Source organism: Pinus tabuliformis, chromosome 1_2 (genome assembly GCF_031772625.1).
Source record: "Pinus tabuliformis cultivar Carrire ecotype Pingquan chromosome 1_2, CPIR1, whole genome shotgun sequence".
NCBI classification, from domain to species: Eukaryota; Viridiplantae; Streptophyta; class Pinopsida; order Pinales; family Pinaceae; genus Pinus; species Pinus tabuliformis.
In genome coordinates, this window is record NC_142298.1 from 1,306,874,163 (window position 1) to 1,306,901,775 (window position 27,613).

Genomic DNA, 27,613 nt, shown 5'->3' on the forward strand with positions numbered 1-27,613 from the left:
CTCCTGAAACAAACAGTATTTCAACTGCTGTTGTGTAAATTCCTCCTCTGGTATCTGAGATACAAACTGTTTTTACAGAAAATCACTTCTATTCTGTGTTGCTTCCATTTAACCATCCACCTACAATTGTTGAACTCTGAAGAAGATCATGGAGACTCCCATTGCTCTCAACATCAAGCCCCTCAATGCCCCTCACCAGGAATTGGAGTGGAAAGCCCTGGGAGATATGGATTACCAAATGCTGGACTGGTTTCTTATGGGCTCCAAATACAATATCCAGATGCTGAATGAGTTGAAAGCCCAGCACCTGAGTGGAGCAGACATCTTGGGGATTTGGGACTCAAACCTGCCAATCTACAACCTCCCCCAGGTAAATCCTATGCCAGAGTTGATATACAGCTGCCAGGAATGCTATGACCCAAACCAAAGAGCTGTCATTAGCCCCTCAGGCTTAGTTTTGTTCCAGATCACCTCAGAGAGTATTAATGAGATGCTGCACTTCCATACTGCCAAGCAATTGACCCCCCTCAATATGCAGAATTTGATAAAGAAAGGGAGCAAGCTGTCAAGCGACCAAATTATTAAAATCAATCAGCTGTTTGTAAAACCAGGCTCTGAATTTGTCAGAACTCCTCCTATTGGATATCAGTACTTGAATGAATTGGGCAGGATGTTAGTGGATTTGATCAGCTATGCCCTAGGATTCAAGGGAATGGAAGATGTGGATGAAACCATAATAGCAATGCTGTCTCTATTTTCTCCTGGTAAGCCCCCAGCTGTGCATTATGATTATGCTACATACATTGCAGATAAAATCCATGACCAGTTTATGAACTTGAAGAGAGAAAGACTATTCAGGTATACCTCATACATATACCACCTCTTCTTGTTTTATCAACCAGCTACCTTCTCTTTTCCTTTGAAGCAACTCAATGCCCAAGGAAATCCAAGATCAGTGGTGTTCTGGACCTCTGTCTTTCACTATACATCTGTGTCACCTTACACATACAATGAGTTCATTGACTTATTCATTTATCCAACCTTGACATTATTGCATGGTGTTCCTCCTCCAAGGCTAACTGATGATATGAAGAGAGTTCTTCACCTAAACAAAACCTACAGCATTGGTAATTGGTACTTCTACCAAAACCACACAGTCATCAGAATATATGGCTGTGAGTTGACACCTTTTAGATTGCCAAGGTATGTCCCCATGAGGCTTTTTGCCTTGGAATATTTCAGACAGTTTGGCAACTCAGACTACCTGCATTTTCAGAGCAAGAACAAGAAGTCACAGCTAAAGGTGAGGAGCCAGCTGGGTCCTTTCCTATATAACAGAAAAGAGGAGGGATGGAAAGAGGCAAACACTATCCTGGAAGGCCTCAGACTGCAAACTAGTTTTGAATGGATACCCTATGACCCCAATCATTTTGTCTCCCTCAGGAGGATAAAATACAAATTGGGTGGTTATGCACACAAGAGACAACCTGAGATTGAACAGTATGCCAATGCCTTAAGCTGGGAAGAGGGTACCTTAGAAGAAGAAATAACTGCTGAAGAGCTTCTAGAAAGAGAAGCTAGAAATATACAAAAGCAAGCTGACTTGGAAAATTGTGGACAGGTTCCTCATTCATACAGAAGACAGCTTGGAGCAGCTACTACATCATCAACAACACAGCAGCAAACTGCCGAGAAGGCACCGCAGACAGCAAGCAAAGATAAAGGAAAGCAGGTGGAACAGCCACCTCCGTTGACAGAAGAACAAGTGGAAACATTGCTACAACAGCAAGAAGAGATGGAACAGCAGGAACAAGGGCAGCAGCAAGAAGAAGTGCCACTTAAGGAACAGCAACCCTTGCAGCAAGAAAAGGTGATTGACACTCCTAGTTCCACTGAGCAACAGGCTCAGAATATAGTGCCTCCTAGGGCAGAAACTACTTTTGATACATCGGTCCTCCAAACCCCACAAAAGGAGGACTTAACCAGGAAAAGAGATAGAGAGACTCCCCTGACTTCATCCATCGATCAGGGAGAGAAAAGGCAAAGGTTGAATGACTTCCCAGAAGATGATGAGGCAATAAGACAAGCATCGGGCATGGGCCCACCCAGCCGAGAAGTATCAGCCAGTTCTTTCCAGCATGAACATGATAGAGCTATGGGAGGGGAGGTCAGCTCCTCCAGCCAGCACAAAGAAGGACAGGTAAGCATCAAACAGCAGTTTATCGACATTAAAAGGAGGAGTGATCCTATTAAAGTACAGCTGTACAATCATTTGCTGAACCTGGCTCCCACCAATCAGCAAAGACTCATGTCTGCCTTTGATGTAAGTGAAGGCAAAATGATCATGAGTCACTTCATGCCCACAACTCTGCACCCCCAATCTACTTCGGATTACCTAAGGACCAACATGGAGGTTCTGGCCAAAGATATACACCCTATGGATAAAATCGAACTGCATAAACAAACTGGTGAAATGGTGTATGCCTCCTTGGCAGATGAAACATTGGAAAACTACAAATTGAAGAGCGGCCTTGATAATACAGCCTCTCAGCTGGAATTGGAGAGAGCATCATCACAAGCCAAGGACAACAGAATCAAGTCCTTGGAAGATGTAATTATAGAAATAGGACATGATCCTAAAGATGTTAAAGGTATCCAGGAACTGTTGAAGATAAGGGATCAAGACATGGCTGCCTTAAGAAAGAAAATCAAGCTCCCAGCCACCATCCATCCTCAAACAGATGAAGTTGCTCAGCAAAGGCTAGAAAAGGATGCTACGGATTTGATGATTTCCTTATACAAGGAGCTGGTTCGGACCCAAGACCAGCTAGGACAATCAGAAGCTGCAAAGGCAGCATTACAGACAGCATTAAAACAGAGAGAAGAGGGCCAAACTTCCCAGCCCCCTCCGGAAGTAATCAATCTTGAAGAAGCTCCTCCAACAACTACTCTTCCTCCTCAGCAGACAGGAACTACAGCACCATCTACAGCAACAACCACGCCAACAACAGAGCAGACTCCTAGTCTGGATATGCAGAAGCTGCAAGCTGAGATCCGAGTTCTTGAGTCCCAAATGAAAGATCTTGATGAAGTCAAAAGGTCTTTGACTAAGGTGAATGAAAGATTTGACAAAAGCAAGCAGAATGAGGCAGCAAAGGAAAGAGAAATAAAAGTTCTGAAAAAGAGAATAGCTGAACTAGAAAAGGAGCTTGCACTAGAAAAAGTAACAGCAGAATTAAAAGCAGTCCTCTGGGGCAACATTGGTCGATCCATCACCAATCAGTGGCAGTATATTGAGACTATGGATGAGCAAATAGTACTCATCACAAAGGCAAACAAGGAAATACACAGAGCAAGAGCAAACCTTGGCCACATGCCAGATGCTGCCAGCAGAATGATCAATATTTTAAATAACAAGACAAGCTCTCAGCTGGCCACCATGGGAATTACCAACAGGACTGAAACAATCTCAGTAGTTAAAAGAGTCCTGACACTAAGAAGCCTAGTTGGAACACTGGAGAGGAGAACACAGGACATGCAGACCGAAATCAACAAATTCCTGGACAGATTCCTGGCATTACAAAACAGAGGCCTCCCCACCATATTAAGCAGTGTAGGAAGACTGCTTACCCTGGAAAATTACATCAAAAGGGTTGATGCCCATGCTGCAGCACAAATTGCAAAACAGCCCAGTACCTCAGCAGAAACAGGGCCAGCATCAGGGCAGAATTTGTATGATAGGGTGGATAACCTGTTTTTTATCATGAATGAAATTGATCACCTGTTTGATACACCACCAAATTTCTTTAAGTATACAGAAGCAGATGAGACTATGGGGGCAATCATAAATCACCAATTGCCCACACAGGAAGTATGGAGGAATTTGACACAGATAATCTTATCAGGCCCGAACCTGTAGCGTTAATTTTCTCCAGTTTACGAACAATCATGCACAGGCAGAATTTTGGTGGATAACTCCACAGGGAAAGGACAGATGCTGAGCCAACTCGGCAGGGCTATTTACTCACCACAGCAGCAATCACAATCACAGGTGGCAGACCCAAAATACAGCGCACGAGCCATAAAGTCGGGTTCTCCAGCATTTGATCAAAGTATCCCAACCGACTTAGCAGCTCCCAAAGGCTAAAATATCTTCTGATAGAACATCAAGACGCCTTTAATTTGTATTCAATGCTGTAATAAATTTCTGAGAATAATATCTCAAAAGTTGGTGAGAACATTAAGTCTGAGATAACTTAGAACTCAGATATTTTTGTAAAACCGTATGTATATATTCGCCCCTCACTGAAGCTTAAGGGGTTGTTGTTATTTTCATTTTGGGCATCTCATTTGCTGTAAAATTCTCAGAGAAATAATACAAAGGGTGAATGGAACTTCCAAAGCTTGGCGTACCTTGATGCATTGTGATGAATGGTGAATGTTGCAGGATTCCAGAGTGTTTCATAAAACAATAAGTCTTTCTTAAATCTCTGTGTTACATGTTTTCGAGTCTTTTGTTCTCTTTTATTGTTTAAATGTTTCACACTTAATAGCAAAGTAGAAGAATAGTTCCAGGATTTAATCACTGATTACCCTGAACTCAATCTAAGCTATTATCCATGTTTTCTTCAGATACAGTGAATGAAGTGTAATTCTTAATTGCTGCACTTTAAAACTATATCTTTTACAGTGATAGACATTCCCAGGGATTCAAGTTTGCTCCTGAGACATCTATCCGTTTCTCATACCTAGTTTGGTGGAAATACTTGAATACTTTAGTGAAAATTCTTAATTGCTTTCACTGGTTTTTTCACCTGTTTGTGTTGTAAATCAAAATTTTTGTTATATGAAGTATCCAAATGGCCCTGTAAGTTTCACCAATTCACCTCAAGGTTTCTAGACACCTACAGCCATAGACTCCATTGCCCAATGATATTTGACTCTTTGAACATTATATCACAAGACCTGAAAGAAAATCTTCAACCAAAACATAAACAAAAACTGTGCATAATACCTAGCCTAAAACACTATCATAACAGATACAAATCATAAAGAGAGAGCCCTCTCTGATCACAATTTGGCTAGAAACGGTGATCAAAAGATTGGTTAGTGGTTACCCCGGCCGTATTCCCTTGGGAGTCATAGGGAACAACCTGGGTGTTAACATAATTGGCGACTCCACTGGGGACTTCTTAAGATTTTTCAATTACTATCTATCTTCCAAAGCTACCATCAAGCCTGAAACTAGCCAAGAGGCCTTAGAACTGTTTCTGTAATACAGGGACAGCTTTAGGGAAGAGCTAATTAGGGAATCTTCATCCCAGCTTTGGAACATATATAGCCATTCCAAAATTCACATCCAGTCCTTGCATATATAAACTTCTTGTACAAATTCAAAAGAAATTAGAAGCTGGCTCCCAAAAGAAACCCAAGGCACACTAGGGCAAACCCTGACCCTAATCAACCTATCATTGTTGGTAATCCAAATATCATTCCAAAGAACATTAGGAGACAGCAAAAGCAGGAGAAACCTGCTGAGTCAGATATAATTTCAGATCAGCCTATCTGCATTCCCACACCCTGCAAAGTTCTTTTCCGGTCCACTCCTAGTTCCCCTAGTTCATCATCAACACCTCAAAGTCCTCCTCTTACATCTTCACCCACTGCACATACTCTTTCAACCAGTTCCCCATTTGTTACCCATCCCATTAACCCTGTTACACCAGTAATCCCTGCTGTCCCATTTGTTCCTGTCAACCCTGTAAATCCCATAAACATGGCCAACAGGTATGCACCTCTGCAGATACCAGCTAATGCTCCAGCTTTACCCCAAGACTACCAAACCAAAATCTCATTTTTTGACTCCCATGGCCCTTTGACAGCTGTCCAGCATGCTAAGAAGATGCAAGACCACTTTGAGACCTATGAAATAGATGATAACAGTGTCAGGATGAGAATTTTTGTTCAAAGCTTAACTGGGGATGTTAGAACTTGGTTCAGATCCCTCAATGCAAACTCCATTGCAACACCTGATCAGCTTTACGAAGCCTTTACTGAGAGATGGGAGAAGAAGAAAGATCCTCTCCACATACTTGGTGAATATAACACTATTAAAAGAGGTCCCCAAGAAACAGTTTTGGAATATTGTGCTAGGTTTAACAATGTATATAATGCTATCCCACAGAACTTAAGGCCCCCTCCTGATTTGGCCCTGTATAACTTCCCTGACGGTTTTGATTCTGATATGGCTTATCAATTGAAAGAAAGAGATCCTCCAACCCTTGCAGAAGCTCAAAGGGTTGCAGTCACTGTAGAGGCTAACCTAATTGCCAAAAGAAACAGGGCAAAGTTGGAAAAGAAGACTGGCTTCAGAGAAGAACCCTCAGGTTTTGATCAAAAGCTGGATGCAATACTAAACAGCATGAAAAGATTGGGTGAAAGAGTGGAATCAGTTGAAAGAAAATCATCATGGGAGGCATCACAAAGCAACCCTCCTAGAAACCCGAATTTTAGGAGACCTCAGAACCCAAACATAGGAAAGACAAGTGCTGACCAAGACATTAGACCCCCTTTTCAAGAAAACTATGCAGAAACTTCCACAGCCAATCAGCTCAATGAAGATCCTGAAATCAACTTAATGGGTCTGGATGGTAAAAGCCATGTTTTCCTAACACAAGAAGACCATGAGGAGGATGAAAGCAAAACATTCCAAACTAAATCAGGAGAATCCTTTGACTTTAAACAAGGATATGATACTGCTGTCTATGAAGTCCATAAACAGTATAAACTGAGGAGTAGGACTGTGAATGTAAACCAGCCCGACAAGATAAAGGATAAACAGAGGTCCAAAGAAACCATGATCACAGAACCCAATGACAAAATAAACTTTCCTGCAGAAGAAATTGTAGTTGAGGAGGTTACTGAACTGCTGTCCCCACTACAACAGCCCATGGCAACTTCGTCCTCTCACCCTGATTCAAATTTTACCCCTCAAAACATGAGTAAAAGGGGCAGGTCTCAAAATCAAGATGAAATCCAACAAGAAGATTTAATGAACAAAGAAAAGACTGGTATCCGTGACTCTAAAACCCAAGTTGACAAACCTTTTGACCTAGGCACAGAGATTGGCAAGCTAAAAATAGCAATTCCTCTCTCAGAGCTAGCCAAGCATGACATATACAAACAACAGATCAAAAAATCCCTTCAACTCACTACTAGCAAAGATGATGTAAATGTGCTAGATGACACTCCAGAATTACTGTTTGGCCCAGAGGTAGATGGAAAAACAATAGTCACAGGGGTCTTACCTTTTTATGTCAGCCTGCATGTTCATGATAAAATACTGCATAATGCAATGTTCGACTCAGGCGCCTCTCACAACCTTATGCCAAAAGCAGTCATGGAAAGATTGAACTTGGATATAACAAGACCATACAAAGACCTGTTTTCTTTTGATTCTAGCCAAGTCAAATGTTTAGGCCTAATAAAAGATTTATGTGTGTCTCTGGTTCAATATCCCAACAAAACCATTCTAATGGATGTTGTAGTCGCTGATATCCCACCTAAATATGGGATGCTGTTATCAAGATCATGGGGAGCCAAGCTCCAAGGCTCCCTGCAATTAGATATGTCATATGCCACTATCTCTGTCTTTGGGCAACCAAAAAGACTGTACAGGGAAACACTCATGAAGTATATGGTCAGCAGTGAAGAAAAGCCTCAAAACTTTCCAATATATGCTGTCCATTCGGACATAGACTCCTTCATCCTCTTTAATGACAGCACAAGCCTCTCAAACAATGACATTAGGACCGAAACACTCACACAAGAACAAAACATTGATCAAACAAGTATCACCTACCGAACATCAATCATCCCAACAATACACAGTATGCCTCCTCTAGTTGTCAAAGATTGTCAAAAAAGTGATAAAACTGTCCTAGAAAACAAATGGGAAAAGAAACCCCAACTCATGCTCACATTGCCATCCCATGAACAGAATTTTAAATCTCCTGTTCAGCAAGACATCCTGTGGGTCCTAGAATTTGATGGCTCAGTTAACAAGCTAGGAGCAGGAGCTGGAGTGTGGATACATAACAAAGAGAAAGATTATGCAGAAGGCAGGGCTTATAGATTGAATTTTAGATGCACTAACAACATGGCAGAATATGAAGCTCTGTTGCTGGGCCTAAAGCTAGCAAAATCACTACAAGCTCCTAAACTCTCCATCATGGGAGACTCTGATCTAGTAATTCAACAAGTGAAAGGAAACTTTGTCACCAATGACAAAAGATTGAGGTCCTACAGATCTGCTGTAATTGAAATATTAGAGACCTTCTCTGAGTGTGTTATCACAAAAATTTCAAGGGGCCACAATCTCCATGCACACAGCTTGGCAACATTTGCCAGCACCTTCAAATTCCCATTAGAACCCAATAACTGTTTCACAGCCGAGGTCAAATACAGACCCTCTATTCCAAACAATGTCAAAGAATGGCAAGTATTTGAGGATGACATGCAAATAAACAATTTTTTAACCTTGCAACAAGAGTTCACAGGATTAAATATTGATATTGATGGAGCAAGTCCATCACAAATACAGTTTCAACAGTCTACTCACCCAATATCACCTAGAACAGCAAAACAATTACTGAGTCCAACCATTTTCAGCAATGAAAACATTCAGCAAATTCACCAAATTGACTGTGAAGAGATGAGCAACGCTGAAGCTGAAATCATACAACTCAAAGACAATTTCCTTCCAGTAGGCCTTACCCCACTAGAGGATATTTTTGATTCAAATGACATCCCTAGGAAGCCAAAGATGCAGCCATTAGATGCAACAGTTGAAGAATGCAACATTGGTACTATTGACAAGCCTAAAATAATAAAGCTATCTGCCTCTTTGCCCCCTGATCAAAAGCCCAAATACATTGATCTCTTTAAAGAATTTCAAGATGTTTTTGCTTGGGGTTATGAGGATCTAAAGTCTTATGATACTTCTGTCATCCAGCACACCATTCCCCTCAAGCCTAATCAAAAACCATTCAAACAGAAATTGAGAAGGATCAATCCTGTGCTCCTTCCTTCCATTGAAAAAGAATTACATAAAATGTTCAAAGCTGGTATCATAGCACCAATCAGGTTCTCTGAGTGGATTTCAAATTTGGTCCCTACAAGAAAGAAAACTGGTGAGATTAGACTTTGTGTAGATTTAAGGAATTTGAATCAAGTATCACTCAAAGATAACTACCCGTTACCCAAAATGGATCATATTCTTCAAAGAGTAGTAGGGGCTTCAAGGATATCATTGCTTGATGGATTCTCAGGCTTCAATCAAATCCTAGTACACCCTGATGATCAAGACAAAACTGCATTTACAACCCCATGGGGAACTTTCAAGTATGTGAAAATGCCCTTTGGATTGAAAAACGCAGGGGCAACGTTTCAAAGAGCAATGGACATTGCTTTTGCAAAAGAAATTCATGACTTCTTGGTCATTTACTTAGATGATCTTACACCCTTTTCAAAATCTGACCAAGAACACTTGAAACATTTGAGACAGATTTTCATAACATGCAGGAAATATGGCATTTCCTTAAACCCCAAGAAGTCATTATTTGGCTTGGAAGAAGGGAAACTCTTAGGGCACATTATTTCAAAAGATGGCATAAGAATTGATCCAGATAGGATACAAGCTATCCTACAAATGCCTCACCCAAGGAACGTCAAGGAATTGCAAGGATTCTTAGGGAAAATCAACTTTTTAAGAAGGTTTATCCCTAATTTAGCAGAATTAATCAGATTACTAAACAATATGCTAAAGAAAGATTCAAAGGTCAAATGGACTGTTGAAGCAAAACAAGCCTTTGAAAGTATAAAATTGGCCTTGACTCAAACCCCAGTGTTAACCAATCCTCAGTTTGACAGAGACTTTATCATTTTCTCCTTTGCCTCCCAACATACTATTGCTGCTGTTTTATTACAGAAAGATGACCAAGGGAATGAGAAGCCTATTGCCTTTTTCAGCAGAGCTCTTAGAGATGCCCCTCTAAAGTATCAAATTATGGAGAAGCAAGCCTATGCTTTGATCAAAGCTATTAAAGACTTTAGGATTTACATCCTTTACTCCCATGTTGTGGCTTATGTACCAAGTCCTATTGTCAAAGACATTCTCACCCAAGAAAACTTAGAGGGTAGGAGAGGAAAATGGATTGCCAATATACTAGAATTTGACATTGAAATAAAACCTACTAAGCTGATAAAAGGGCAAGGTTTGGCCAAATTAATGACAGAAGCAAATTTCCAAGCCTTAGATATCAACCAACTGGACAGTGAAACAGAGCTGGCGACTCCAAAGATCAATGTAGCCTTTGAACAATCTCCTTGGTACTCTGATATCTGCTATGTGTTACAAAACCTGTGTGCTCCCCCAGGACTGTCCAGAACTAAGTGTAGGTTCCTAAAAATGAAAACATCTAGATTTTGTGTGATAGATGGAAATTTACTTTGGAAAAACCATGAAGGTATATTGCTGCACTGTCTAATAGAGAATGAAACTAACAATATCATGCAAGATTTCCATGCTGGAGACTGTGGTGGACATTTGTACTGGAAGTCCACTGTGGACAAGATATTGAGGGCTGGTTATTACTGGCCCACCATGTTCTCTGATGTTAAGAAATTTACAACCTCATGCCACAAATGCCAACTGTTTGAAGGCAAAAGACAGTTGCTGCCACTTCCTTTGAAGCCCATTGCAACAGAAAGACCTTTCCAACAATGGGGCTTGGATTTCATTGGGGAAATTCATCCCTCATCTTCAGGACAACACAGATGGATTTTAACAGCAACAGACTACTTCACCAAGTGGATTGAAGCTGCCCCATGCAGACAAGCAAATGATTCAGTAATTATTCAGTTTTTGGAAAACAATATACTGGCTAGATTTGGCTGTCCGGACAAGATAATAACAGACAATGCTGCTGCCTTCAGATCCAAGAAAATGGTGAACTTCTGCCATAAATTTCACATTACTTTGGGCCATTCTACTGCTTACTATCCTCAAGGAAATGGTCTTGCTGAATCATCAAACAAAAGTTTAATAAATATCATAAAGAAAGTGCTGGAAGAGAACAAAAAGAACTGGCATAAAAAACTAGTAAATGCTTTATGGGCAGATAGACTAACAACCAAAAGATCAATTGGGACCAGCCCATATGAGTTAGTCTATGGATTAGAAGCCAGATTTCCTTCATCACTAGGAGTACCGGTTATGAAGCTTCTGCAAGAAAGTCAAGCAGAGCCAAATGATATGCAAAGGAGGATCAATCAGATAATCTGTTTACAGCAAACTAGAGAACAAGTTTTCAGCAGAGTGCAGATATTACAAGAAAAATTGAAAAAGGCCTTTGATAGGAGAACCAAAGCAGAAGATTTCAATGTGGGGGACAAAGTCTTAAAGTGGGATGCAAGAAGAGAAGAGAAAGGAAAACATGGAAAATTTGACTCTTTATGGAGAGGACCATTTGCTGTCCAAGCAGTACAAGGTAACAACACTTACTTCCTCAAGAGTCTGACTGAAACTGACTTGGATGAAGGTCCTGTCAATGGCAGGATGCTGAAGCACTACTTTGACTATTCCCTATGAGTGGAAACTAAGGATTCATTGTATATATGCGGATGTACAGATAGTTTTCTGTTTTAGATTGTAAAATACAGTTTTCCAAGTGATTCACCAACCAGCAAGAGGCAAATAGGATCAGAGGTCTTTCAAAAAGGAGGCACACAGTTTTGACACATCAAAGCAGCGAAATTTCAAGATTGAGGTGGGCAGTCAAAGAACAAGGCAATCTGACCTGCTGTTCTTGGTCTTTCAAAAGAAAAACCATCCCCATGTGGAGCCACTGTTGGATACCTATACCAATAGGTTTCATATTTCATGATTGGCCAAAGAAAGTCCAAATATGCTCTGCTTTGATATCACAAAGATCCCATATTTCCTAGAGAACAAGAGGTGTGTAAAGTGTTTCAAATATTGATGACCTTATTTCAAATTTGATGGATGGTCCAAAAGTCTAATCTGGATCATGCCATGTTTAAATTTTCTGTTGTAGAATAGAGAAAGGAGTCTGTCCAAACTGCTTAATCTTGGCAGACAACTAGTTTAGGTAGAGAAGAAAAGGATCCCAACAGCCTAATCTGGGACCTTGGAAGAGATAAGGGCAGAAGTAGATAGAAAAGAATAAAGAAAAAGCCAAAGAAAAGAAAAGGCAAGTAAGGGTTTGCAAGTCCAAGTGCACCCTCCAATGGAGAAACAAAAAATGCTAGGAAAATAGCTGGGTAAGTAGTTGTGGTTGCAGAAAGGGCATTTTCACCATTGCACATATGTCAAAAGATGTATTGCCAAGGCAAAATCTATCAATGGACAAAGTGGTTAATTCCATCAAATTGCAGCAAGGAGCATGACTAACCTCCCTTTCCCCCTTCACTCCATTATTAACATTCCCTTTTCAGCTGAGATTCATGGAGAAAGATCATGGTTTTATGGTGGTTCTTGTTCATACAAAGGCCACATTTCTTGTCTAAGATCTTTTCATTTTGATCTACTCTCAAAACTAAATCAATTTCAGATAAACTCAGTGAGATCCCCTTCATTTGCTCCCTCATTCATATTAACCTCTAATTCTACTATATAGCTCCCCTATCTTACCCTTCCCCTAATAATATTAACACTATGGTGTATAAAGCCCCAAATTCTATAAATACTCCTCCTCTTGGCATTATAGCCATATGTTCTTCAAAAGGAACCAAAGTGACCTCTGGTCACCTTGGTGAACCTATCACATCCCATTCCCCCTTTGCTACAAGCCAACTTGCTCCTCAAACCGCCATTTGCATTGAAAAAACCCTTATAAACCCTCTTTTACCCTTAAAATCCTTTGAAAAAATTACCCAAAGTCTAAAAGGCCCGCCTCTGGCACATTTCCAAAAGGTTAGCGCGCAGTTTGTTTTAATGGAAAACATTGAAAAAACATCAAAAAACCCACAACCCAAAGTTTTCCGCCCGCGCATATACTCCGAGCACGTTGTTGCTCCGCCCACCGTCGGATCAGGTCCCGAGGATCCGACGATCCACATCAATATCGGAGCGGCCCCCATGGTGGTCCTTTACCGCCCGAGAAAGTGACGTTGCGTCACGTCACGGGCAGGCCACGCGTCAAACGATAAGGGCTCTCGGAGCCGGGCCTGACACTTTCAGCGCCGTACCCAGACCGCCCCGAGAGACCGTAGCGGCTAAGCCTTAACCGTAACCGCTACGGTCCTGACCGCCAGCTGCCCTCCTATGTCATATCGCCACGTCATTTCTGCTTATCCTTTTGCCGTTAATTGGTCCACCTCGCTGATGACATGGCTGCCACCTCATCGCCCCCATGGACCAATTGCTTACCGCCACGTCACCCGATGACGTCAGCTGACGTCACTTGACCCTGACCCGCCAATGACGTCATGCTGACGTCATCACTAAAAAGCGCCAAAATGGTAAAAAGGTCCATATTAACCCAAAAAACCGTGTTTTTTTCACTTTTTACTCCTGTCGCTACTTCGGCTCTGCATGGCTGTTTACGTCCAAATTTTCGCCAACCTGCTCAATTAACCAAGGCGACCTCCAGAGCTCCAACCGTGCACGCCCATGCGACCTCTGTTCGTCAATTAACAGGTATTTACCGCTTGCTGCCCTCCATACGCCTGTTATTGAAATTAAAGTTACTCAGAGGGCTAAGGAGACCTTAAAAATTATATTTTCACCGGCCATTTCCCTCTGCACATCCACATTTGCAACTGTGAAGTCCAAAAACATCGGCCGAGCCTTAATACCTGTAATTTCGCTCAAAAACATCATTCACTGCGTATTCCCGGCAAATTTCTGGTTAAACTCAATTCACCCGCTAAAAGAGGACATAGTGAGACCATAGAGAAGCCCTGCTCCTGAAACAAACAGTATTTCAACTGCTGTTGTGTAAATTCCTCCTCTGGTATCTGAGATACAAACTGTTTTTACAGAAAATCACTTCTATTCTGTGTTGCTTCCATTTAACCATCCACCTACAATTGTTGAACTCTGAAGAAGATCATGGAGACTCCCATTGCTCTCAACATCAAGCCCCTCAATGCCCCTCACCAGGAATTGGAGTGGAAAGCCCTGGGAGATATGGATTACCAAATGCTGGACTGGTTTCTTATGGGCTCCAAATACAATATCCAGATGCTGAATGAGTTGAAAGCCCAGCACCTGAGTGGAGCAGACATCTTGGGGATTTGGGACTCAAACCTGCCAATCTACAACCTCCCCCAGGTAAATCCTATGCCAGAGTTGATATACAGCTGCCAGGAATGCTATGACCCAAACCAAAGAGCTGTCATTAGCCCCTCAGGCTTAGTTTTGTTCCAGATCACCTCAGAGAGTATTAATGAGATGCTGCACTTCCATACTGCCAAGCAATTGACCCCCCTCAATATGCAGAATTTGATAAAGAAAGGGAGCAAGCTGTCAAGCGACCAAATCATTAAAATCAATCAGCTGTTTGTAAAACCAGGCTCTGAATTTGTCAGAACTCCTCCTATTGGATATCAGTACTTGAATGAATTGGGCAGGATGTTAGTGGATTTGATCAGCTATGCCCTAGGATTCAAGGGAATGGAAGATGTGGATGAAACCATAATAGCAATGCTGTCTCTATTTTCTCCTGGTAAGCCCCCAGCTGTGCATTATGATTATGCTACATACATTGCAGATAAAATCCATGACCAGTTTATGAACTTGAAGAGAGAAAGACTATTCAGGTATACCTCATACATATACCACCTCTTCTTGTTTTATCAACCAGCTACCTTCTCTTTTCCTTTGAAGCAACTCAATGCCCAAGGAAATCCAAGATCAGTGGTGTTCTGGACCTCTGTCTTTCACTATACATCTGTGTCACCTTACACATACAATGAGTTCATTGACTTATTCATTTATCCAGCCTTGACAGTATTGCATGGTGTTCCTCCTCCAAGGCTAACTGATGATATGAAGAGAGTTCTTCACCTAAACAAAACCTACAGCATTGGTAATTGGTACTTCTACCAAAACCACACAGTCATCAGAATATATGGCTGTGAGTTGACACCTTTTAGATTGCCAAGGTATGTCCCCATGAGGCTTTTTGCCTTGGAATATTTCAGACAGTTTGGCAACTCAGACTACCTGCATTTTCAGAGCAAGAACAAGAAGTCACAGCTAAAGGTGAGGAGCCAGCTGGGTCCTTTCCTATAACAGAAAAGAGGAGGGATGGAAAGAGGCAAACACTATCCTGGAAGGCCTCAGACTGCAAACTAGTTTTGAATGGATACCCTATGACCCCAATCATTTTGTCTCCCTCAGGAGGATAAAATACAAATTGGGTGGTTATGCACACAAGAGACAACCTGAGATTGAACAGTATGCCAATGCCTTAAGCTGGGAAGAGGGTACCTTAGAAGAAGAAATAACTGCTGAAGAGCTTCTAGAAAGAGAAGCTAGAAATATACAAAAGCAAGCTGACTTGGAAAATTGTGGACAGGTTCCTCATTCATACAGAAGACAGCTTGGAGCAGCTACTACATCATCAACAACACAGCAGCAAACTGCCGAGAAGGCACCGCAGACAGCAAGCAAAGATAAAGGAAAGCAGGTGGAACAGCCACCTCCATTGACAGAAGAACAAGTGGAAACATTGCTACAACAGCAAGAAGAGATGGAACAGCAGGAACAAGGGCAGCAGCAAGAAGAAGTGCCACTTAAGGAACAGCAACCCTTGCAGCAAGAAAAGGTGATTGACACTCCTAGTTCCACTGAGCAACAGGCTCAGAATATAGTGCCTCCTAGGGCAGAAACTACTTTTGATACATCGGTCCTCCAAACCCCACAAAAGGAGGACTTAACCAGGAAAAGAGATAGAGAGACTCCCCTGACTTCATCCATCGATCAGGGAGAGAAAAGGCAAAGGTTGAATGACTTCCCAGAAGATGATGAGGCAATAAGACAAGCATCGGGCATGGGCCCACCCAGCCGAGAAGTATCAGCCAGTTCTTTCCAGCATGAACATGATAGAGCTATGGGAGGGGAGGTCAGCTCCTCCAGCCAGCACAAAGAAGGACAGGTAAGCATCAAACAGCAGTTTATCGACATTAAAAGGAGGAGTGATCCTATTAAAGTACAGCTGTACAATCATTTGCTGAACCTGGCTCCCACCAATCAGCAAAGACTCATGTCTGCCTTTGATGTAAGTGAAGGCAAAATGATCATGAGTCACTTCATGCCCACAACTCTGCACCCCCAATCTACTTCGGATTACCTAAGGACCAACATGGAGGTTCTGGCCAAAGATATACACCCTATGGATAAAATCGAACTGCATAAACAAATTGGTGAAATGGTGTATACCTCCTTGGCAGATGAAACATTGGAAAACTACAAATTGAAGAGCAGCCTTGATAATACAGCCTCTCAGCTGGAATTGGAGAGAGCATCATCACAAGCCAAGGACAACAGAATCAAGTCCTTGGAAGATGTAATTATAGAAATAGGACATGATCCTAAAGATGTTAAAGGTATCCAGGAACTGTTGAAGATAAGGGATCAAGACATGGCTGCCTTAAGAAAGAAAATCAAGCTCCCAGCCACCATCCATCCTCAAACAGATGAAGTTGCTCAGCAAAGGCTAGAAAAGGATGCTACGGATTTGATGATTTCCTTATACAAGGAGCTGGTTCGGACCCAAGACCAGCTAGGACAATCAGAAGCTGCAAAGGCAGCATTACAGACAGCATTAAAACAGAGAGAAGAGGGCCAAACTTCCCAGCCCCCTCCGGAAGTAATCAATCTTGAAGAAGCTCCTCCAACAACTACTCTTCCTCCTCAGCAGACAGGAACTACAGCACCATCTACAGCAACAACCACGCCAACAACAGAGCAGACTCCTAGTCTGGATATGCAGAAGCTGCAAGCTGAGATCCGAGTTCTTGAGTCCCAAATGAAAGAGCTTGATGAAGTCAAAAGGTCTTTGACTAAGGTGAATGAAAGATTTGACAAAAGCAAGCAGAATGAGGCAGCAAAGGAAAGAGAAATAAAAGTTCTGAAAAAGAGAATAGCTGAACTAGAAAAGGAGCTTGCACTAGAAAAAGTAACAGCAGAATTAAAAGCAGTCCTCTGGGGCAACATTGGTCGATCCATCACCAATCAGTGGCAGTATATTGAGACTATGGATGAGCAAATAGTACTCATCACAAAGGCAAACAAGGAAATACACAGAGCAAGAGCAAACCTTGGCCACATGCCAGATGCTGCCAGCAGAATGATCAATATTTTAAATAACAAGACAAGCTCTCAGCTGGCCACCATGGGAATTACCAACAGGACTGAAACAATCTCAGTAGTTAAAAGAGTCCTGACACTAAGAAGCCTAGTTGGAACACTGGAGAGGAGAACACAGGACATGCAGACCGAAATCAACAAATTCCTGGACAGATTCCTGGCATTACAAAACAGAGGCCTCCCCACCATATTAAGCAGTGTAGGAAGACTGCTTACCCTGGAAAATTACATCAAAAGGGTTGATGCCCATGCTGCAGCACAAATTGCAAAACAGCCCAGTACCTCAGCAGAAACAGGGCCAGCATCAGGGCAGAATTTGTATGATAGGGTGGATAACCTGTTTTTTATCATGAATGAAATTGATCACCTGTTTGATACACCACCAAATTTCTTTAAGTATACAGAAGCAGATGAGACTATGGGGGCAATCATAAATCACCAATTGCCCACACAGGAAGTATGGAGGAATTTGACACAGATAATCTTATCAGGCCCGAACCTATAGCGTTAATTTTCTCCAGTTTACGAACAATCATGCACAGGCAGAATTTTGGTGGATAACTCCACAAGGAAAGGACAGATGCTGAGCCAACTCGGCAGGGCTATTTACTCACCACAGCAGCAATCACAATCACAGGTGGCAGACCCAAAATACAGCGCACGAGCCATAAAGTCGGGTTCTCCAGCATTTGATCAAAGTATCCCAACCGACTTAGCAGCTCCCAAAGGCTAAAATATCTTCTGACAGAACATCAAGACGCCTTTAATTTGTATTCAATGCTGTAATAAATTTCTGAGAATAATATCTCAAAAGTTGGTGAGAACATTAAGTCTGAGATAACTTAGAACTCAGATATTTTTGTAAAACCGTATGTATATATTCGCCCCTCACTGAAGCTTAAGGGGTTGTTGTTATTTTCATTTTGGGCATCTCATTTGCTGTAAAATTCTCAGAGAAATAATACAAAGGGTGAATGGAACTTCCAAAGCTTGGCGTACCTTGATGCATTGTGATGAATGGTGAATGTTGCAGGATTCCAGAGTGTTTCATAAAACAATAAGTCTTTCTTAAATCTCTGTGTTACATGTTTTCGAGTCTTTTGTTCTCTTTTATTGTTTAAATGTTTCACACTTAATAGCAAAGTAGAAGAATAGTTCCAGGATTTAATCACTGATTACCCTGAACTCAATCTAAGCTATTATCCATGTTTTCTTCAGATACAGTGAATGAAGTGTAATTCTTAATTGCTGCACTTTAAAACTATATCTTTTACAGTGATAGACATTCCCAGGGATTCAAGTTTGCTCCTGAGACATCTATCCGTTTCTCATACCTAGTTTGGTGGAAATACTTGAATACTTTAGTGAAAAATTCTTAATTGCTTTCACTGGTTTTTTCACCTGTTTGTGTTGTAAATCAAAATTTTTGTTATATGAAGTATCCAAATGGCCCTGTAAGTTTCACCAATTCACCTCAAGGCTTCTAGACACCTACAGCCATAGACTCCATTGCCCAATGATATTTGACTCTTTGAACATTATATCACAAGACCTGAAAGAAAATCTTCAACCAAAACATAAACAAAAACTGTGCATAATACCTAGCCTAAAACACTATCATAACAGATACAAATCATAAAGAGAGAGCCCTCTCTGATCACAATTTGGCTAGAAACGGTGATCAAAAGATTGGTTAGTGGTTACCCCGGCCGTATTCCCTTGGGAGTCATAGGGAACAACCTGGGTGTTAACACTTCCCTTGAACAAAAGCATGACTCAACTGTGACTACATGGCAGCATATGATAACTTTGCATAAGTTTGTCATGCAGGAGGTATAAGAAAACTCTCCATATGATTGGAAGAGATAACCAATTGGAGGACTACTGACTCAATAATAAGGTTAAGGCTCTCCTAAGTCAAATTAAAGCCCATCCCAATGGAGGAAAGACTTATTTTTTGAGTTCTTTGTTCAAGGGCGACACAACTAACTCTAGTTACCATCAGATATGGAAATAATGTTCTGTTCCTGCTCTTTTTGGGATATGTAATTTTTTTTTTCTTTTTCATATTTGTGAAGCCTAAAAAAGAATAAAAGAATGTTATAGTACAGTGGAAAGAATGAGTATCAAAAATTCATATGCTCTAATTCGTGGGAGGGGAACATTCCTATGCTCAATGCAAGGTGGTGAAACTCGTCAATGACACTCAAAGCAATGTTCTTTCCATGGGTAAAAGGGTATGTAAAGTTTAAGAGGCTAAGTGATTGCAAGGTTGATTTGGCAGAAGACATGGTCAAAAGGTGGCTTAAACATGAGTCCAAGTGAAGTCGGCTCAAGGCCAAAAGGTGAAAATGGTCAACATGCAATGCAGCAGTACAACTCAACACAAAGGAGCCTCTAAGGTATAAAGCCAGAAAATAGTGAAAAAGAAAGAGAATGAGTATCCAAGGCACAAGTCATGGCGGGACTAAAGAGGACTCTCAAGCCTACTCAATATAGCAGCACGGGAAACATATGTCAGCAAGGATCTAACTAAGATTCCCATGTAAAGGTTGGCTCTACCATCACATCATGATTTTATAAGTCGGCGAGTGAAAATGGTTTGTGAATCAAGACATGATGGGGTTGACCCTATGGCAAAAAATATCACAGTATGGAGGCTAGTATGCAAAATGCAGTAGAAAGTGATATTCCCTAACCTATATGCCAGTAAGAAAGTGATACCTGCCATGACGGGTCTGCAGTCATGGGACTGAAGCAATTTCTTAAAAAAGTCTCCAAAATATCCTATAAAAATGACCCATTCCCAACACTCCAAGCCAAAAGGTCAAAAAGTCCATAAAATAAAAACCGCTTTATAAAATTTAATTTTCATCTTTCCACCTATTTCAACCATTCAAATTGCTTCAAATCTTCCATGTAACCCTCTAATCATACTTTTGATCATTTTTTATGCTTTTTAGATGTTTTTCCATAAATTTGTGTAGAAATTTCACCTATAGATCAACTGATATATGCAATATCCTAAAGCATAATACTAGATCTATTTCTACCATAAACTTTGTGGAAGCTTAATCACATACAAGCAGTATCAAACAAGAACAGATATAACTGAGAATGAGAAGCAATCACACATAACACAGAAGAATAACCCAGTGAAAGCCTCAACCTAAAACCCCACTCTATATTATCATACAAGTGGAAAATAGTCACAGTACAAAAAGCCTTAGCTCGGAAGCTATCCAACTCTCAGTATAATCCCTCTGCTGCTCATAGATAGTCAAAGGTCTCTCACAAACCTTCTCCTCTGCCCTCCAAGCCTCCTATTTCCTTGCGCAGTTTTTCCTGGGGTCCAATGCTTCCACAAGTGTGAATTCCCAACTCACACTGCTCACTTGACTCAAAAATAATTGAACAAACTTGAAGGAGATAAATCCTTCTCATGGATGAGCTTCCTTTATAGGAAAAAAATTCATCCAACTGATAGTACATTGTCACTCCTTTGATCTCAACTAGGTCTTTCTTTGAACTGACATGCATGAGTTATTTATGAGAGAATATTCAGTTATCTGAAATACAGTAGTTACATGCATGCAATCATTTAATAAAAAAACCCCCTTTTTTAAGCCTTATAAATAGTATTATATTTACTAATCATATAGTTATCTTTAATAATATTTTGAGTGGAATAAATAAATATGAAATAAAAAAATATAAATTTGGCCATTAGGCTTATAGAAATATTATGATTTACCCTAAATTATGGTATTTACCTCATAAGTAATAATTGATTTAGTTAACTTTAATTGTTTTATTGGAATAAATAAATATTGAATTAATAATTTGACCATTAGGATTAAAGGATGAATTATGATATACTAATAATATTAGTCATACTTTATCAACCCTAAATTAGTTACCTAATTCTAGGAATAATAATGACTTAAAAATTTGTGTGGAATTATAAATGATTATTAGATTTAGATTATTTAATATACATATATTATTTTTCTTAACATTTTAATTTTGATTGACCATTATACCAATGGACCATTAAATAATTATTTAAAAATTACCGATGGTAACTATATTCTAAGATTAATAAAGAATTATTACCATATTGGAATAATAAATATAGATTATTATTATTAAAATATTAGATATGGGTATGAATTTTCGTAAATAATAATATATCTATTTATTTTTAAAATTAACAAATGAATTCCTTTTTTACCTATTTTAGCTATTTCTAGGAATATTAATTAAATTATTTAGTGATTTGACCAAGATTATTAAGTCAAAATTAGCCGTTGGAATTATAGCCGTTGGAATCTCTGCACACTCTATTTAATCAAGCTACGCTGGATTGGTCTTCAACTTGTCCTGACGATGAACCACACTGGTTGGTTCGAAACACGTCGACACAAGATTGATTATGTGATTTTGCTGAAGATTTTCTAAACAATGCTATGGATCACAGAAGTCTAAATTCCTTAATAAACTCTCATTAATTTAAACAAATTGTTTAAATTAATCTAATTGGACTTGACTCAGTTAACTGAGCCAACTAATTACAACTCATCCTTATCATTTAACTAATGGGTAAATTCCTTAATCAAAGGAGAAACTGTTGCATGTCCTCACATAGACTTCATGTTCATATTTCCTTAACTAATTAACTCAAGATGATTTAATTAATTAATTTACAAATAGTTGTTAATATCAAATTCGAATTTTACTTCCTATGTTTAGTCCAGGGACTGACTAAAATAGGAATCCATCCCGAACTACTAAAAATAGAATGCTATTTTTAGCACTTCCATTTTTCATTCCTTGTTGCTCAATCCAGCACTAGTACCCAAACTGATATTTTGAGCAGTGTTATTTTTAGAGCGTGCAGCCTACTAGCTCTGCACTATCTTGGGACTCCTGCACTATAGCTCTCTCTGTCGCTCCATCCTCATCTGTCTCTACCCAATCAGTCAGTCCTACTACTCCTCATTGGGGCTCCCGCAGAAAAGTAAAATCCAAGAGGTTGGGTACCTCAAGGATCCTACCCCTATTTCAGCCTACGTGAGACAATCACTCCACATCGCCCCACCTCCCACCTGGAGGTATGGCTGCATGTGATCCCTCTACCCACTTGGCTCGAAATTTCCCCCTACTGGAGGTATCTGGATGAATGGATGTCTCCACTCTATGTCCTCTTAGCTTCTCTAGTTGTGGTTGCTCCTCAACCTCCTGAAGCTACTGCACCAACTGTGGCTCCTCCACAATCGTTTGAGACTTCTCTTGTGGCTGCATGTTGAGAGGTAGAGTACTCTCCCTCTCAACCACCAAGTCTCCATCAGTTTCCTTGCTCCTCAAGGCTTTGCATGCATCTTGAACCTCAAGAGCATACACGTTCTTGACTCGTGAGCCGATCTGCTTCACCTGTCTAGTGATGATGTGTCTAAGGAAAAACTTTCCCTTACTGAAGACTACATCATAGCCTCTGTCTTCCAACATCGCGATCGACACCAAATTTCTCTTCAGTCCTAGTACATACTTGACATCGGTCAAGGTAATGCGAACTCCATGCTCCCTCTGAAAAACAACCGTGCCTACACCTGAGACACTATACTTTTCATCATTACCCATCGCTATGAGTATCTAGAGATATTTCTCCTCCAAAGTACTGAACAAAATTTTGTTTTCGGATATGTGGAAAGAAGCTCCACTGTTAAGAAACCAACCACTTCCCACCATGGAGGAAACCATGCATGTGAAGAGTGTGAAATCCAACTCGATTTGTGAGGCAAGTGCCTCACCTTCTGAACCTTCAAAGGATCCCTTCCTGGATTTCCTCAGTGGACAATTTGTAGCAAAATGGCCCACCTCATGACAACGAAATCATCGCACTTTCGATTTGTCAAACTTCTTCCCACCTTAGGAAGAACTAGATTGGGAATGAGAATCCTTCTCCTTCCCCTTCTTCACCTTACTCGCTAAGGTGCAGTTTTCTTCATCCTCCATGGATGAAGAACCATCTCTGGTGCTTCTTCTTATCTCCTCTTGCATCAAATCTGAACAAAGTCATTCCCAATTTGGCAGTTTCTCTCTTCCATTAACCGAGTCCTGGTAACTATGCCATCACTTAGGAAGACCGAGGAGTGCAAGACTCACCATGTCATCATCAGTTGTCGCAATCCCTACACTTCAAAGCTCATCCTGACATTTGGTGAGCTTGTTCAGATATTTAGAGATCGTGTCGCCCTTTTCACACTTGATCTTCTGAAGCTTGTCCTTCAGCGCCAGCTTCCTCTGATCACTACTATTCTGATATAAATATTTCAATGTTTTCCACATCGAAAATGGGGTCTCCCTCCCATGGAGGCTCAAGACAATGTGGTCTCGAACTCCCTCTAGGAGGATTCTCCTTGCTCTAGCCACACATTTCTTCCATTCCGCCAATTCTTGGGCACTAGATGCTAGGGGCTTGGGGACTTCTTGATCAATGAAGTCCTTCAGCCCATTGTCCTCTAATACCACTTCCATGCAATCCTTATGTTGAGCCTTGAAACTGCATCTTTCCTACACACTTTCCTAGACTTTTTCCACTCACCTGGACCTCATAAGCTATCAAAAATCATTGCATCTTGATTCTAAAAGAGCATTGAAATGGTTTTCTAACTATGCTTTTGTGTTTGTTGTTTGAACTGGATTTTTGCTCATTAGTTGCAGAATCCAGTCACTTTCTGCAGTTGATTCAACTTTCCACAGTTGTTTTTATTAAACTCTAGGTTGCAGGTGTCATCAGGCAAAACAAGCCACATGGGCAAGTTGGAAATGACCTGGACATGGATCAGGTCCTATTGGTTCAGCCGTATTCATCAAGGAAAGTCGTGGTCAATGGTAGTCAAGCGGTGGTCAAACAGAGGAGTCCTACGGCAACAAGACTCTGTCTTTAAACACGTGAAGGATTCCTGGCCGTTCCTAGTCCCTAGGGACATATCGACAACTGTGGACTGCCTCAAAAGGCAAATCCAATAGCCACCCTTGATATATTTAATAATCTCGGCAACCATCATGCTAGATCCATGGATGTTGTCTTTTACGTGTCTTCTATTGACGCAGTTTCACAAGAAAACAGTTATGAAATTTTTTTTTATAAATAACGTGTTTCCAAATGCATACAGTTAGTCTTTTTGCTTATGTAATTTTACTGTTAATTTGATGTGCCGTGACACTAGTCCCACTGTGGTAATGAGAGGATTCTTCCTTTGTTTTGAGATATAAAGAAGACTTTGTTTCTACATGATTGCGTGAGCGTAATTTTGGATTGATAGCCTGTTGACCAAGGCCGTGCAGAGGGCCCCTGCACGCTGAGGTTTCGTTTTCTTCTTGTTGTACAGTTTTATGTATTGTTTCTTTATGTTCATTGCATATATGCCATAGCTATTCACTTGTGTATATTTCATTTGCTATGATATTAAAATTTCATTCCTGTTCATGATTTTACACGCTTTGTATATTGTTGTTAACGCTGATCAGTGTGTGTATGTTTTAGGATAAAGTAGGCCCAGGCACTTTTATACATTTTTTGCAACTAGTGACATGGAATTAGCCTTTCTGCTGACTTTGCTTTTCTTAGTTTTTTTAAATTCTAGTTCTGTTTTGTTGATTTTAGTCTTGTTCACTTGCTTTGTTAGTTAATTTAGAAATCAACTTGCTCATATCATTGATGGTATCTCCGAAAGCCATAGCTTAGACTACCTAGCGAGGTATCGAACTATGAATGATGTAGTTTGATTTTAGTTTTACTTTTCTGCAAATTAGATATCAAATTGCTTATATCATTGATGGTATCTCCGAAAGCCATAGCTTAGACTACCTGGCGAGGTATTGAACTATGAATGATGTAGTTTGATTTTAGTTCTACTTTTCTGAAAATTAGATATCAGATTGCTTATATCGTTGACGGTGTCTCCGAAATCCATAGCTTAGACTACCTGGTGAGGTATCGAACTATGAATGATGTAGTTTGATTTTAGTTTTACTTTTCTGCAAATTAAATATCAGATTGCTTATATCATTGACGGTGTCCCCGAAAGCCATAGCTTAGACTACCTGGCAAGGTGTCGAACTATGAATGATGTAATTTGACTTTAGTTTTACTTTTCTGCAAATTAGATATCAGATTGCCCATATCATTGACGGTGTCTCCGAAAGCCATAGCTTAGACTACCTGGCAAGGTATCAAACTATGAATGATGTGTTTTGATTTTACTTTTATTAGATTGCAATTTTTGATTTGTTTGAGTGCAGTAGCTTAATTCACTTTTCTGTATTTAGATAGCAGCAAAGATAATGGTTTCATGGTCAATAGTTCATTATTTGTTTTAAATAGCAGCACATTTTCATTCTTATTCAAGTATTACTTTCATCACTAGTATGTTCTAAGACCTTCTGAAGTGTTAAGTTCTGGAAACCATTATAGAGGACATAATTTCCTAAAATCTATATCCATACTTGCCTTCTAGAGACTTAGGAATAGGATTTCCATTCACATTAGAAGATAAACAAAGATAAAAACCCCAAAACAAAATAAAAATTGAAAACGACAAAAAGTAAGAAAGAGGTTGTCTTGCACATATAGTGCACCACATTTCATCAGTTTACGACTCCCGGATTGATAATTAATGTAGCAATTTAGGACACACTAAATTGACCAAACATTTTGGTGCCACTGCTGGAGAAGTGTAACTAGGTAGCCAATCTCTTGCATAAAAGAAAAAGAAAACAAAAGAAGGGAAAATTGATAACTTCTTGAAGTATGCTCTCCTCTTGCACCTAGTGTGATATGGAGGATCAGAAAAGAGAGTTATTAGTTCAATAATTTCTTGATTATGCTCTCTTCTTGCACCTAGTGTGATCTGGAAGATCAAAAAGAGAATTATTAGCCCGACTTGAAAAAAATAAAAATAAAAAAAATGACATGCATAGAGCAAGAGATTCTAGGGGAAGGTTTATAGCTAGGGCCAAAAGTTCGATTTTCACAACTCCATCTTCTTCAAGGCATAGATAATATACACCTCCATCTACTCCCAGCCTTAGGATTCCTGCAATTCAAGGAGCAGCAGCTGATAGAGGACTCTCCCACACTATCTACTGAATCTGATCTAGGAGAAGAACCTTTCTTCACTTCTACAAGGGAACATATTGTAATCAAAGAAGTAGAATTAGCTGAAGAAGAGGGAAAGGGAGAAGCTCTCTTTCATCCACCATTGATAGAAGAACTAGAAGACTCTGAGGAAACTATCATGACGGAGGAAGTAGTAGATGGATTTGAAGGAGGGGGTAGAGGTAGAGGAAGAGGAAATAATAGAGGCAACAATGGTGGAGGTAGAGGTAATAATGGAGGAAATAGGGAAGGAGATAACTCATTTAGATTCCCTATTGTTGATGAGGAAACCCATACAACAATGAAAAAAATTTCACCACCTGTCCTCCCAAACTTTTATGGGTTGAGAAGTGAGGATCCTGAAACATTTCTATTTGAGTTTGAAGTCGTGTGCCAAACTTATGACTATACGGAAGACTCTCAAAAACTCAAACTGTTTCCTTCAACATTGAAGGGAGCTACTTTGAAATGGTTCATGGGATTGGTCACCCAATCTATTAGGACTTGGAATGATATGAAACAAAAAAAAATTGGATAGATACCTGGACTATTGCATGCCCACCAATCACAAGGATGAAGTATTCAAAATGATGCAAAAAGAAGATGAAAACTTGGAGGATTTACTTGAAAGATTTCAATACAACTTAAAGAGAGAAAAAATGAGCAACTTAGATGAGGAAATATTGAAAGCCCTTCTATTGAAAGCCATTAGAGATGAATGGATAGATATTTTAAACATGTTGTGGAAGGGAGACATTTCTCAACTTCCACTTCGTGACATAGCAGAACTATGTGTCCATCTCTCGAGAGGAAAATCTAAAATGGGAAAAGGGCCTACAGATCCTTCTCTTATTAGAGCAAACAAATCTACAACTGGATCAGTAAGTAGGGCAGAGATTGGCAATATGCTTGATGAATTCAAAACTGATATTCTGGGAAGCCTCAGTGAATAGCTAGACACCCTTAAAATACAAAACAAGCAGAAAACAGAAGTTGATGCCTTGGCCATCTTTTGTCCAAAATGTAGGAAGAAACATGCTCTAAGGGAATGC